Source organism: Chaetodon trifascialis, chromosome 4 (assembly GCF_039877785.1).
Source record: "Chaetodon trifascialis isolate fChaTrf1 chromosome 4, fChaTrf1.hap1, whole genome shotgun sequence".
In the NCBI taxonomy this organism is placed as follows: Eukaryota; Metazoa; Chordata; class Actinopteri; order Chaetodontiformes; family Chaetodontidae; genus Chaetodon; species Chaetodon trifascialis.
In genome coordinates this window covers 3,667,942-3,682,823 of record NC_092059.1, presented here as the reverse complement: position 1 = coordinate 3,682,823, position 14,882 = coordinate 3,667,942, and positions in this window count along the sequence as shown.

Genomic DNA, 14,882 nt, shown 5'->3' with positions numbered 1-14,882 from the left:
TCTTTAGGGCATAATGATCATTATGCATTGATTTCAGGTTCAAATGAAACAGACTTTCCATTGGACGAGCGGTCAGACAGTAAAAAGCATCGCAGTCACTTCCACCGCGTTGAGGTGGAGGCTGAAATCTTATTTTGATGAGCCGAGGATATTTTTCCTTTTGTCACCGAATGGCATTAAAGGACCACCTCTCAGTATTTTCAGCTGGGCACTGCAGGTTTTAGCAGATCCTACTCAAACAGGAGTGAATTCTGCATTTGTAGAGGACTATTTATGACGGCGGATGAATACACACTTCATGCACCACTCCAGCAGGACGCCGTATGTGGGACTGATCATGACGAAGGAACATGTTCCTCACTGATGTGTTCAAGGACAGCAGTGGAGGTCATCACATCCATCAGGCTTTGGATTCACAGACAATTTTAATTAAGAGGAGCAATTTATTGATGCTTTTGGTCATTTCATGGAATTTGTTGAACATTAGAAAAATATAGATGACCAGCTTTATCCTTGAAGACTGAGGGTGGCAGTCACATACTGTCAGCTGTCTGCAGCACATCAAATGGATTATGAACCTAAAAGCGAGAGAACATTTCAGCTTTCATCACCTTTATAAGTCATAACAAATAACATGGTCTGATGTTAAGGGCCCACACTGAAGACCACCAGGACGCTGAGTCTGATGTTCAGCGTCCACAGAGGATCAAAAGAAACAGACCTCCTAAATATCCTTTATTGTCCTGCCGTCAAGCCTCAGCAGAGGCGTCTCAGGAGTGTTTCTGAGGTGAGAAAAGGCTCGGTCGGGACGCTCCTCAGCGCTGTCACCACGCGGCTCTGAATCAGCTCTGATTTTGTGCGACGCGACCTCAGTCTGAACAGTCACATCAGAATTCATGCAACTTTTACGTCACTCGCTCGCCTGAGCTGAACCGAGCGTCGTGCAGTGAGGCTCGGCGCTGACAGACGTGGCTGAAAGTAGCCCCCGACATCCTGAAATTTTGGATGTTTCTGCGAAGCCGTTCACGTCACGGTCCCACCACTCCTGGCTCTGCATCCACACACACCTCCGTGCAGAAGAAACAGCCATCGCTCCACAAAAAGCCCCAATCAAAGACTCATCTGCTCGCTGATTGGCTGGTTTAAACGGCACATCGGCCTCTGAATGAAACCATGAACGCTGAAGTGAACAACTTTCAGCTCTGTTAAACACCCACTGCCTTTCATAGTCGTACTTCAGTCTTGTTTACTCTGCAGGACGGTGAAAAATGACATTAGAAATGAATTCAGTTTGGTTTGAACGACATGATCTGTGTCGGTTTAAAGGTTCCCAGACGAAGCAAACGTTTTCTGCGGTGGCCCCTCATTCTTAAACCCTCGTAATAACACTGCGGTGCATGAAAGGATTTTATCTTTTCAACCACTTTTACCAAAAAATATGAGCAGGAGATCCTGCAGAACATGCTGCATGTTGGAAAAATAATCATCAAATGACATGAAAAAGAAGGTCATAATCAATACTGCATGTTTTCAGTGAAGACTTTTTGCAGTCCAGCTGCATCCAGTGTGGTGTTTGCATTTCTGCCTCGTCTCTATAAACAAGAAAACCACTGAAAGACAGATAAGATGAGACGATACGCCGAGCCGATGATGGACATTTGCACATCATTTTGAATGATAATGTTCATTTTACCGTTCACATCAGGGTGAAACTGCGACAGAGCAGCGCTCTCTCATCTTACTTCCACATTGGAGAAAAAGTCTCTGCGTGATGAAGAAGCAGCTGTTGATTCATGGTTGAACCAATACCACCCACTCAGAGAGTCACAGCATACAAGATCATGTGACTTATGGTATTTCCTGTTTCGCTGTTTTCATGCTTCATTTCTGGTATTTGGGCCTAAAATGCAGGTTTGGATTATCTTAATGCTTCATCCTCATTTCTTTCATTCCTGCCAAATAACTCATAACTACAAACCTCCAGCTGTACATTCAAGACCTGCTCAAGGCATTGCAGCTGTCAGTTTCTCCGTCGCTCTCACAGATCGAAACATATCTGAGATCTAAAAACACTGCGGAGCACTTTGAGGTCCGGCGTAAAGCTCCAGGGACGCAGAGCACATGTTCTGTCTTCTGCACATGCGTTTGCTGACTCCATCCTTGTGTGCAGCAGCGGCAGGGAACACCTAGCACAGGTCATCAGCCTATCAGAGGCAGATAAACACATTCACAGTTTCCATTTCACCCTGCGAGTCTCAGGACTGTGGGAGGAAACCAGAGCACCCAGAGGAAACCCACACATAAACAACACGCACAGCACACACACCAGAAGTACATGAACTTCACTGCCAGAGAGGTCTGAAGATGTGACGAAGTGAACGCGACTCAGTGTTCTGTGATTTCCTGCCGCTTAATAAGCTAATTTATTCATTAGCTTACAGCTCTTCTCTATCAGCCATGATGTGCTCTGTGATCAAAAGTCCCTGTTTTATACACACACACACAAACACAAATGAGCGAACACACCACAAGAAGACATGTACAGACGCACACCCACTCGCACGCAACACGCTGCTACGAGTGAGGCGTATGGCACAGGTCGAAAGCACGCACGCAATCACTAAAGCCTCATGAAAGGAAAGTCGATTCTGATTGCCGGGGCAGTTACCAGATGACTCACAAAGCTGCGACACCAACTTTAACAGTTTGCTTTATGGGGGCACGGCAGCCTGGCTGTCTTCTCACAGCTGTTCCGCTGCACTTTTACAGCTGTCATTGAGGAACTGCTGCAGGTGTTTCTGCTGCATTAATCTTTCATACCCACCAAGGAAGCCATCAAACAAAAGCATCCAAAGAGGACCACAGAGAGCGCAGAGTTCTGACAGAAAAGGGCAGGGTTCAGAGGGGCTTTTGGGGAAAGCATGGGACGCTTTCTAGCAAATCCTCGCATGTTGAAAGCACACGCAAAGCTGCAGGTCTTGATCCGGCAGCGTTCGTGATCTTCGGCTTTTAAAATGCTGCATTAGCTTCTTCCTTTTGCCGTTCTTCACACAGGCGAATGCACAACCAGTGACTGGACTCAGAGCAGCAGACTCAAGTTAAAGTTAAAGCTAAGCTCTGAAACCGGCCTGTACACCTGTGCTTTTAAACAAACACTGCTAAAAAGGGAAGTAAATGGTGCATTTGTTGGGGATTGAGAGACATTTGATGCTCTGGTCTTTAGAGCATGGAGCTGTGGAGGATTCAGCAACAGGACGGTGTGTCTGATGTCATCATAATAAAAGAACTTGTCATTCATTCATGTACTTTTAATCGTTTTTGGACAATAACGGAGCTCTATGGCACAGAGGAAGAAGATGCTGACACTGCTGGTTTTGGTCTTCTTGTGAGATTTGTTGACAAACAGAAAAATGTAGAACGTCACCAGAAGACAGCAGATGAAAGACTGAAGGCGCCATATTAACACCGTTTAAGCTGCCAAAGCACAACAGTCTGCACATCCAGCAGGTACAGAGCCACATCTGGAGTCATGCTTCTGTGTAATAGTACAATACTCCCTCTCCTTTGAGCTCTGCTTTGGTCTATACCATCTCCTTCAGCTCCTACATGCTCCCATGTTGACCAGCTACTTGCTAACCGTGTCTTTATGCCCACTGGGCAGCAGCGCAGTGAGCGTACAGTCGGTGTTTAGAGCCTTGCTGCTATAAACCGCTGCCTGCTGTCCACAAAAACAGTGCTGACAAGAGTGAGAGTGAACCACAGAAGTAAAGCTGTGGACCAGAAGACGATGAGCTGAAGACACTGAACTCCGGGTGATAATTCTCTGTGGGTTCATCTCTACGAGTCACACCTTTGACATTAAACGCAGACATTTCATCCAGCACTTATATAAACATGTTGATTGCTGCAGCTTTGACTGTATGGGTACATCATTATGAAGTATACAGTAGTATTTCTTGTAGCTACTGTGAATGCAGTACATGAGCACTCGGATTAAAGACCGCTCTCCATCTTTCTTCGCCATTCTGAGGCACTTATTAACGCTTTTCTCTGCACGGCCACATTCTACATCTACTAGGCCATTAACGAGCAGTTCTCCTCAATAACCACCTGACGACTGCTTAATGATAGAAAGTTGCTGGACATGAATTATGATGATAATAAGCTAACCCTGACTCATAATAACCCTAACACAAGAACCAGAACAAGGCATTAATAAGGGCTTTATAATCCCTAATAAAGAGCCAGTATGCTACATGCTAATTAGCAATTATTTAATGGTGAATATGCGTACATTCATATAAAGTATTAGCATGATGCCATATTATTGTGAGGCACTGATTAAAAATCATAAACGAGGGGCTTAAAGGTTAGAGAAGTGTTTCAATACCAGGACGAATCTGTGAGGGAGCATATACCTCTTTACCACCACTGAGGTGAACCTGACTAAGACCCTTAATCTTCCAGCTGCTCGGACTGGTCGTACTGGGCAGCTTCCAGGTGTGAATGTGTATAACTGTGCGAGTGTGATCTTATAAAGACGTTTTAAAAGACATCACAGCCAAGAACGTCGAGTCCACTGCTGCCGTTTGCTTTGCACTTCACATTTTGGGAAATAAAATTGAGCAAACGTCCTCAGAAAACTTAAACACATCCTGTAGACTCCACATTAATGGGTGTCTGGTGTTGTCCATAATACTGTGTGGTCCTCTACATCTTTAAAGCTTGTAAGAAAAAGGGAACTGAGACTTAAAGGGCAATTATGCTGCTTTTCTCCCACCTTGCCCTTCGTCCCATGAGTGGAGTTCAGTTAACTACACAGCGCTTGGTTCACTGGGCACCGATCAAAACATCGCTTCAAAAAGACACTGCGAAGACGAAGACGGAGATACACTTTGGCTGGCAGATTTTTCATTACAAACAGAGGGGTGGTGGGCATCTGGGATTAGCACTCACGGTTGGTGACGCAACGTGCGGAGGATCAGCCATGCGGATGAAAACGCTTTAAAAATTAAAGGATCCCCATCTGCAAGAGGCTGCTGCCGAGCCTTCCCGGCTTTGGAGCCGCTCTGCTTCAGAGGGCTGGTTGAATGGCTGAACAGGTTAATGCGACATTACACAAACAGGAGCTCGTTCCCCACGTTCTGCTGTTTGGAAACGGGGAAGAGCAAAGAGTTCAAGTGGTCATTATGGATCTTGAAATGTTTTGTGCAGATGGGTAAATATTGGAAAGTGCCGGAAGTCTGACACCACGCTGCATGTTGACATATTAATAAAAGCAAAAAGCTGTTTTGGACCTCTTTCAAGTGTTAAAAATTTAATGCTGGGAGCGCAATACCAGTGTCAGGGCATCAGAGGACTGGGCAAGTCAAACATGATGTTCTGAAACATAGCCACTGCAAACAGCACAGCTACATGAGAAGATCCTCTCAACGCCAGGCGAGGAGCGAAGAATCAGGCTTTATTACGGATGCTGCTGATTCACATTTCATTTTAGAGGTCTTTCACTTGTTTCAGGCTAAATTCAGTCATTATCAGCCATCAAAAAATACAATTAATGAAAAATAATGATTACTGTGGTGTCAGAATACACACAGGTGCTGCTGCTCCCTCACTTTTATAATCAACATCTGCACACTGTCAGCACTTCATCACACACAATGACCTAGAAATAATCCACTTGACATAGTTAGAATTTTAGTGCACGTCAATGTGAGAAAGTACTTATTTATCCCTTTCAGACTGGGATTCCCTACGCTTAAGTGTCATTTTTTTATTTCACTCATCTCTATAAAACATGTCGGGTTTGGATTAAGTAAAGTAAAACATCACCGTTAAGACGCGACACAGTGAGAGGTCCTGATAAGCCCCCGGAGGGATAAAGAAGGAGGACATGACTTGAATATATCCAAACAAGATTTAGCATATGTTTTACCCCTGATATTAGATATTATGTCTTTGATTAATTCATTGTGTCTCTCATTCAGCGAGGCTGCAGTAAAAGCCAGCACGCAAGATTTGTGGTTTTGAAAAATAAATCACGTTTCAGTTGCAGCCAATATTTTTACAGGTTCGTGCACAAAGACACAGTTTCCATCTATGCACAAAGAAGCTAACAAAGCTCCAGCAAAGGCAGTGAAGAGGAGTGAAGAAGATCAGCTTCGCAAGTGAATTCAGCGCGTTTGTCAGAGCACAAGGACACACGATGCACAGGAACAGTGAACGCAACACACGTCTGTTTGCTTCCAAGAAACTTAATCAATGTTAAACTTTAAACTGTAAAGAAAAAAAAAGTCCAACGTGATTAATTTGACTGATCATTTATCATTATGCTATCAGATTAATCTGTGAGCTCTAGTTTGGTGTCATTCAATCACAGTGGTGATGTTGGTGCTTTCTCTGGACTCAGTCATCGTCATCATTTCCATGTTGATATTGAGATCGCTCAGATTTCTATGAGCTTCATGTTATATCTCTTCCATCTCATGTAGATCTCTGAAAACCTCATTAATGGTGTTGAACTCGTGTACTTTGGTCATCTTTGGTCCATTTTTGCTTCACAGTCTTTCATTTTCTGTTCAACAAACGAACAGGAGCTGTGACAAAGAAGTTCAAACAGTGACTTTACGACGGTCTGACTTCCCTGTGTGAAAAAAAAAGGGTCTTCGGGGGTCTCGACACACTCCAGTGAAGCACCTTCACCTCTAATACCAACAAACAGCGGTCCTGTTTCAACACTCCTGTCTCAAAGCCACCTGCTGTGAGCCGGTCCTCGCACCTGCACGGCCTCTGAACACAAACCAGCCGTGACAACCCGGAGTGGGAGAGCTAGCAGGCAAAATCACCTTTTTGTGGTGTCAAAGCGAGTGTGCTCAGAGCTCAGTGAAGAAGAGGGTCTCGATCACACCTCATCGCGTCCACACTCAGACAGTAACCCTACGTGAGGGGGCTGATTCCAGTCTGACAGAAGCTGACGGGCAACAAGTGTTCGTCTGACAGAACAAACTTGTTGGGCGGGTTGCAGCAACGGACCTCAACGGTTACTCGTCTACTTCTATATCAGCGATGCAACAGAGCGCTCTTTGTTTCATATTTACCGACACAAGCTGTCAACGCGATCGATTTGATTAATACATTATCACATTTCAATTATTTCTGTCAGGAGGCGGCGCTTTAAACGGTCACTGGGTGGAAGTTTTAAATTGCAAATGACACTTTGATGGCTGACGGGAACAGCATCACAACATGTTTTACAGCTGCCGTCCACCTGGCTCAGAGTCAGCTTTTAAACAACAAGCGCTCCCTTTTTTTTTAAAGGCCAGAAAATTTCAGACCTATTTGCACAAAGAGCGATCAGACAGCCAGTGTAAAGCCTCTCATAATTAGGCTAATTACACAGAGGGATAATATGAAGGTTAATCAAATGATAAACACGGCAAATACCGATTTGTTTTCCCCATTAGCTATTGTGAAGACCCCAACCAGTTGATAACCATTACAAATGAGATTTGGAGCTGTGACTACTACAAAGAGTAAGAGCCCCACCCCCACCCCCATCCCCACCCCCTCCCTGAGCAAGGCAGAAGAAAAAAAAACTGAATAATGGGTGAGAAATGAAAAGGTAGCTGCACTGCTTTCATTTAAGTGTTTAGACATCATGTGAAATGTATTCTCAAGTTGAAAATAGCTTCAAGGCGTGAAAAAGCTCTGCTACTGTACATCTGAGCCGACTTAGATTCATTACAGAGGCCCCGTCCCACCACTGTTAAACCTGGAGGAGCTCCGTGTGGCATTTTCAGGTTTCTCTCACTGCTTCAGATATGATTTGAGACCATCGGAGACATTTGAGTCTCTAATTTGATTCAGTGCTTCAGTCTTTTTTAACAGCATTCTTGGTTAAGCATGTGAATGTATGTGTACATATATGTATTTATGGATGCACACGTGGATGGATGACTGGATTATTGGCACAAGAGGCGCCCGGGTACCAAAGAATGTAAACAATCATGAAAAGACAAAATGACGACCACAGAATGACCAAAGTGACATCAAATGAATACAAAATGACCACAATGAGGCACAAAGTGACCATAAAGAGACACAAAGTGACTGCAGTGAGACACAAAGTGACCACAAAGAGACACAAAGTGACTGCAGTGAGACACAAAGTGACCACAAAGAGACACAAAGTGACTGCAGTGAGACACAAAGTGACCACAAAGAGACACAAAGTGACTGCAGTGAGACACAAAGTGACTGCAGTGAGACAAAGTGACTATAAAGAGACACAAAGTGACCACAAAGAGACGCAAAGTGACTGCAGTGAGACACAAAGTGACCACAAAGAGACACAAAGTGACCACAGAGACACAAACTGACCACAAAGAGACACAAAGTGACCACAAAGAGACACAAAGTGACCACAAAGAGACGCAAAGTGACTGCAGTGAGACACAAAGTGACCACAGAGACACAAACTGACCACAAAGAGACACAAAGTGACCACAGAGACACAAAACAACAACAGAGACACTAAAGTGATGCCAAACGACCACAGAGATGCAAAATTACTACAAACGACGCAGCTTTGCAGTCGTTCTGTGTCTGTCTGAGTCTGGGTTTTACTGCCCCTGTGCATGAGGGGTGGGGGCCCTAAGACAGTAACTTGGCCCAGGGGCCCACTGCTTCGTAAATCATCTCGACTGCAGGCATCTGTGTGTATGCATGCATGTACGGTGCACGCTGTTGTGTGTACACGCACATCTGTTTTTCTTGTTCTGTTTTGTTCATAATTTGGGTTTACGGATCTGATCATGTGGTACATCATCATCATCATCATCATCATCATCATCATCATCATCATCATCATCATCATCATCAGTGCAGGAGAAGATACTTAAAGAGCCCATGTTAGGGCTGATTAGCCACATACGACAGACTGAGCAGACTCTGGGAGTCGACAGAACGGTGCGTGGAGCCTACTTCGCCCAGTCTGTCCCTACCGGCTGGAGAGCTAACGCTAGCTAGCAGCCGTGTGCAGGTATCAGACTGAGGTCACACAAAGAGCAGCAGATTTCAGACTTTTCTTTTAAAGTGTCTGCTTCTACTTAATTACTCTAACTGTGTGTGAGAGCCTGTGTTTTTCTACGTGCCGGACAAAGAAAGGCTCGCAGGTGGTGCAGCTTTCTGTTGTAAACGCTCTGCTATCGTGGACCTATGTTATTTCAGTCAGGTTTAGTCTTGCTACATTTTGCAGGAAAAAAGAAGAAACTGCTTATCTTGAAATAGTGAATTGGCCTCAAGCTTTTTATTTTTTACTAACTTGCACAGCCATCGCCTAAGAAAAGGATTTGTGCTATTAAATAACAATGACTGTTTGGGACTGGATTCAGAGATGTTAAGCTGTTTTTTTCTGTCTTTGGCTGAATGTTTAATTGTCGGTGCAGACGGTGGAAACAAGACTTTCAGATCTTGTTGTATTTTTGACCTCTTGGTATCACACAAGCCTGCACATAATTCGGGGTCTTTTATCTGTTCCAGACTCCCCATACGAGGGGGTCTCTCTTTCAAGTAACTGTGCACAATTTAGGTATTTTTCGACAATAATTTCCAATCGTGATTCTCTGCATGGGAAGAATACTCTCAGAAAACCCTTTTTCAATCCCTGCTTCACTTTTTTTTTTTTTTTTTCCTGCTGTTACTGCGTCTTTGAAGTGTTTATCTGTGCACGTTGTTACATTCATACACAAAAAGAGACACAGAGGAAGTTTGAAGGGTCAGAATATTTGCTGAGAAAATCTACTGTTTGAATGGACTCCGCGAATCTTTTGTACCAAAAAGTGTCATCATTCATTTGCAGAGTTTCAGAATTACAGCAAAAAGCAGACGTGCATTTCCGCGTCACCTGGGCATAAAAACACCAGTTATTCCACCAGATAATAGCTTTGTTTTTTTAAAATAACACCTCAAAACTTCCTAACAAGATTTGCATGACTTTTCTGAACAGCTGTTGAGTAGTTTACTTGAGTTGTTGGCCTTTGCTCCCTAATGACAGCAGCACAACTTTTCTGTAAATATGTGAATCTGACTTTAATGCTGACTGACAGCTTGTATTGGCTTGGGATATATCAAATAGAATTGGATGGCTTGCATGACTGGAGTATGTGCTCCTTGATACTGCAAGTGGTAAGATGCGACGTCTCAGGAGTTTATCTTATCTGAGTCTCAGGAGGTTACTGACTGACAGCTGTAAATATATCACAACACAACCATAACCATCTCCTGTGTACCTCTGTGGTAGATAGCAGACTTGAAAAAATATATTTGCATCAACAAACAAAGAAAGGATCTGTATATTTCACATTTTCAGCAAATCAATAGCAAATGACAGATCATGATCTGCCTCCATTTGATTACAAAGGGTCACGTTCTACTACAGAAGCAGAGATGCAGGGCGGGGATGTCACAGCGACACACGGCAATCCAACAAAACTAATGCAGTTTCACAAAGCTGTGGATAATTATTCCAGAACAACATTAACATCACGAAGATTAGATCTAAGGTAAGGCGATCAACAAGAAAAACAGCAGAACATCTCCTTCTGTGAGGCAGCAACGAGTTCAACCCTGTGTATAACACAGAGGAATATTAGAGAGATTATAGTATTTATATTTCAAATTAGGGTTTTATAATTTAGTGAAACACTGATCAATTCTCTAAATTTGTAAGATGCAACTGAAGGGGACGTGCAGCAGAAGGCATATACTATGACTTATTTATCAACCTGGTTTTAGCCCAAAATCTCTCAAAAGTGGCTGAAAAGCCACCGCAGTGATTCTGTAAAGAACGACAGAACTGAGCTACTTGGAAAGAAAAACGAGGTGCAGTAATGAAATTCGTCAAAGCAGTCATGCAGTATCGCATGAGGCTGCACCTGAGCTGAATCCTCACATCAGTCTGCTAACATGGTCGCAGTGACAGTGCTAGCATGATGATGTCAGGAAGGTATGATTACTGCTCTGTTCAATGTGTTGCTTTTGCTTGTTGACATGCAATTATTTGCTAATTAGCAGTAGCAGAACTAAAGTGTTTGTCAAAATTAAATTTTGACCACATGATGGCGCTCGACCAAAAGTTAAAGGAGCATCAAAGTTATTACAGTTCATCTTCTGAGGACTATGAATGTCTGATTTCAGTCATGCATGAGACATTCAACAAAGAACTAAAAGGTCAACCTCATGGTGGCGCCAGAGGAAAAGTCAGGAGGTCCCTGAAGGCAGCAGGATTCATCCTCTGGGGACCATGAACAGCTGCAAACGCTCCACAGCAGTCTATCAGATAGCTGTGGGGAGATTTTAGTTTGGACTAAAGTAGAGGACCAGCTGACCAATTACCATCCTTTTGAACCGTATTTTTTTTATATTTATCAAATGTGACTAAATGTAAAAAGTCGATCCTAGAGCCCAACAAATCAGCAGGATGGATATATCGACCACTGATGATTTATTACAGATTGTCGTACATTTTTGCCAATGAAGAAGAAGAAACTGCAGTACAGGTGTGTGACTCAGGTGACTTAAAGAGAGACTCACATCACTTTTATCACTAAAGCACTGATGAGTAAATATTTTAACTGAGTTTCCCACTCAGTGTGAATCTTGGTAACAATTCCTAAATCTGTTGAATCTTTATCTAAATGTTTGTTAAATAAGTTTTCTAAAAAAAAAAAAAAAAATCAAAAGCAGCCAAAATATTATTCTCCAATTCTTTTTTTTTAATATCAATATCAGCCTTGACAGTCCAGCATGAATATGGCTGTGAAGAAAAGAAAGCCCTGAAAACCTCCCAAAGCTTGGCAGACTACGCATTAGATTGGCCCACATCGTGTTTATTTATTTATTTATTTATTTGTGGCGAACCATCTAATTAGCATTTCATACTTCCCATTCTAGCATACTGAAGTTCTGTGTGATGCAAAATAAATAATGTGTGTGATGAGTGATTTAACATCCACACTGCCTTGCTGAGCAGCTTCAGGGAGAACATTGGTCCTTGCCTCCAAAAATGTCAAACAGCCGCCTGTGACGGCCCGAAATTAAATTAAACTGTTAATCCAGAAACTGCAAAGGTGACAATGAAGGACCATTATTCAACGCTGGCCTATAGCTACGCATGTCAGTCTCGGATAGGTAGCTAATGCAGTAAGTGCCTCTGGCTTGGGATTGGATTGGGGCAAAGTCAACAAAGTAAAGCTTATCTGGGGGGGGGCAGTGAGTGAGAGGAGCTGCAGACTCGCCTTAAAACAGATAAATCATCACATCGAGCCATCATTAATTGGCCTCATCTGACAGGCATTAACCTAAGGCCTCTTATCAGAGCAGAGGAAGTACTTATCATGCAGCAGGAAGTGTTTTTGCTGCAGCTACCTGCGTGGGGGGGGGGGGGCATGGTACCATCCTCAACCTTGATGTTTTAATTGCTGTCTTTCATTTCGGAAATAAGCACTCTAAGTTAAGAGTAACTGTCAGTGGGGTCTGCTGGTGGTCTGATTTTAAATATTTGTTCAGCGCGGCGGAAGCAGTCGTTCTTCAGATGAATGAAGCAAATCAGTGAAAAGTAAGAAGACTTGAATTGCAGCAAACACACAATGCAGCTGGGCGTTTCAAGGACAGTCCACCATGTAAGTCTAGGTGATAATTAAGTTGACTGGGGTTTCTCTGTGAAATAAAAAAAGAGCCACAAAGACTCTCTAAAAACTTTCTGAAATGTAATTTATGAAGACACGGACAGACTGGAATCCTCGTCTCACGAGAAAAGTATGAACTCCAAGAGGACGCATTCTACCGCTGGACAGCGCTAATTATGATCCTGAACTCACAAACAAGTCAAGCGAGCGGCCGTATGGCTGTAACTGCCTGTGCTGCTGAAGCCCGGAGTGATGAAATATGATAAGAGAGAGGCAAGCGTGTAATTTGGGGGATCAAACTGTCAGCTGTGTGTATCTTTATAATGGTATGTGTGTGGAGCAGGGGCTGTAAATCAGTTTTGAGTACATGTTTATTTAAAACCAGTGTCGATTGGGATGGATGTGGTCATCTCACTGCATTCTTAATCAGGCTTCAAATGCATCCGTCCAATCCATATGACTCCACTGTGATATGATGCTCATGTACTGTAGAGCTGTATCTGTTACTCCTAAAAGTACTGACAAAAATGCTAAACACATCAGTATTTTCAGCTTACAACAATGATTTCTTATTCGATCATTACTATTTTAAGCAAAAGATTTCACTCAGGAGACGTCTCCTAGCCTCACCTCATTGGGAGCATCAAGTGATGCAGACTGCTGTGTGTCTGCTCATTTGGTTTTTATGATGCTAACTTAGCGTACCGCTGAACCCATCGGCCTCAGACCTTTTGTGCCTCTCGTGGTTGTGATGATTCACAATTTTTGAAACGCTTCTTTACAGACTGTTCGGTTTCATACAGACACTGAGTGCTGACTGCACTCCTCTTACCTGGCCAGTAGGGGCATTTCTAGCAGTCGGCTAGGCTAAAAACAACGTTGACTTAGTCTGTTGCGGGCCACATTTTAGCCTTTGTCGCTCAAAAACAGACATCATTAGAAAAGTTTGGTGTCATCTTGAGCTGAGGAATCCCTAACCCTAAACCCCAACAGCTGAAAACAACTTTACACTGAGAGGTGTGTCTAATATTCTGCCCACCTCATGCATGCACATACGGAGAAACACCTCTCGATATTACGTATAACACCACATTTACGTATGACCTCAGCCATAAACACATGATTGAATTTACATCAAAAACATTACAGGCAGCATAAAAGTATATTTCACTTTACAACAGCTGCATTTCACTGCTCAAGTGTACCTAATAAAGTGGCCACAGAGTGTATTTATACCAAATTATTGGTAACAGTGGTAACACATATGCACATTAACACATGAATGTGGGGATTTTCCTGATCAATCAGACGGTGGAAGTTAAGTTGGAGTTAAACCAGACGTTTGTTATTTCCCAGTTCCTCATGAAGAGGAAATTGTGAAACTCTGCGACCTCACGGTGACCATCCCAGCATAATACCACAGCGAGACTCCACTTTTCTGTCCTATTTTTGATTTGAGAGGTCTCGCCTGTCAACGGGTCGCTGTGTTATGATGCTGCAGGATGACATCACCAAACCTGTCCAATGAAAACTGTCGGTATGACTCCATGTTTATGCGTCTCGGTTCGTATTCGGGCTGTTGCAGCGAAGAAATTTCCCCTGAGGTGATTCAGTAAGTCCAGTCGGGAGTTCCAGAGAGAGTGGTATCATGATAACGGGCAAATTTCCAATCAGATGGTGTGAAAATATCATGTTTGTGATTCTGTGAATTGGGAGAAAGTGAGCAGCAGAGACATCCTTCGTGCGTCTAAACTTGCTCGCTCGCATTCTGTTGGAAGCTGAAATGTTCCCGAACTGGCGAAGCATCCATCCCGTCTTAAAAGACAGAGACTGACCACGGCATGGGTGACGTCACATCCAGTTGTGGCGGTTGCTCGCCATCCTGGGCGGCTTTTCCTTATTACGGTTATCACGACAGTCCTCGCTTTTTCCTTTGATGTGGACCCAATGACCCACACTACAGCTGACGGTACCAGTCATCGTGACATGGGCTGAGGAGCAGTCACTGTTCCCTGATCTAAAAAACACATCAGGCTGACCTTTCTGCCTGATTCACCTCTGCTGTGGCACTGGTTTAGCAACGTGTACAGAAATCCCATCACTGTAACACAAAACAACGCCAAAGTCTTAACTTTGATGTCAACGAATAATCTCTCCGACATCCCGAACGCTGTGAGATCTAAAGAAGTCAGACTG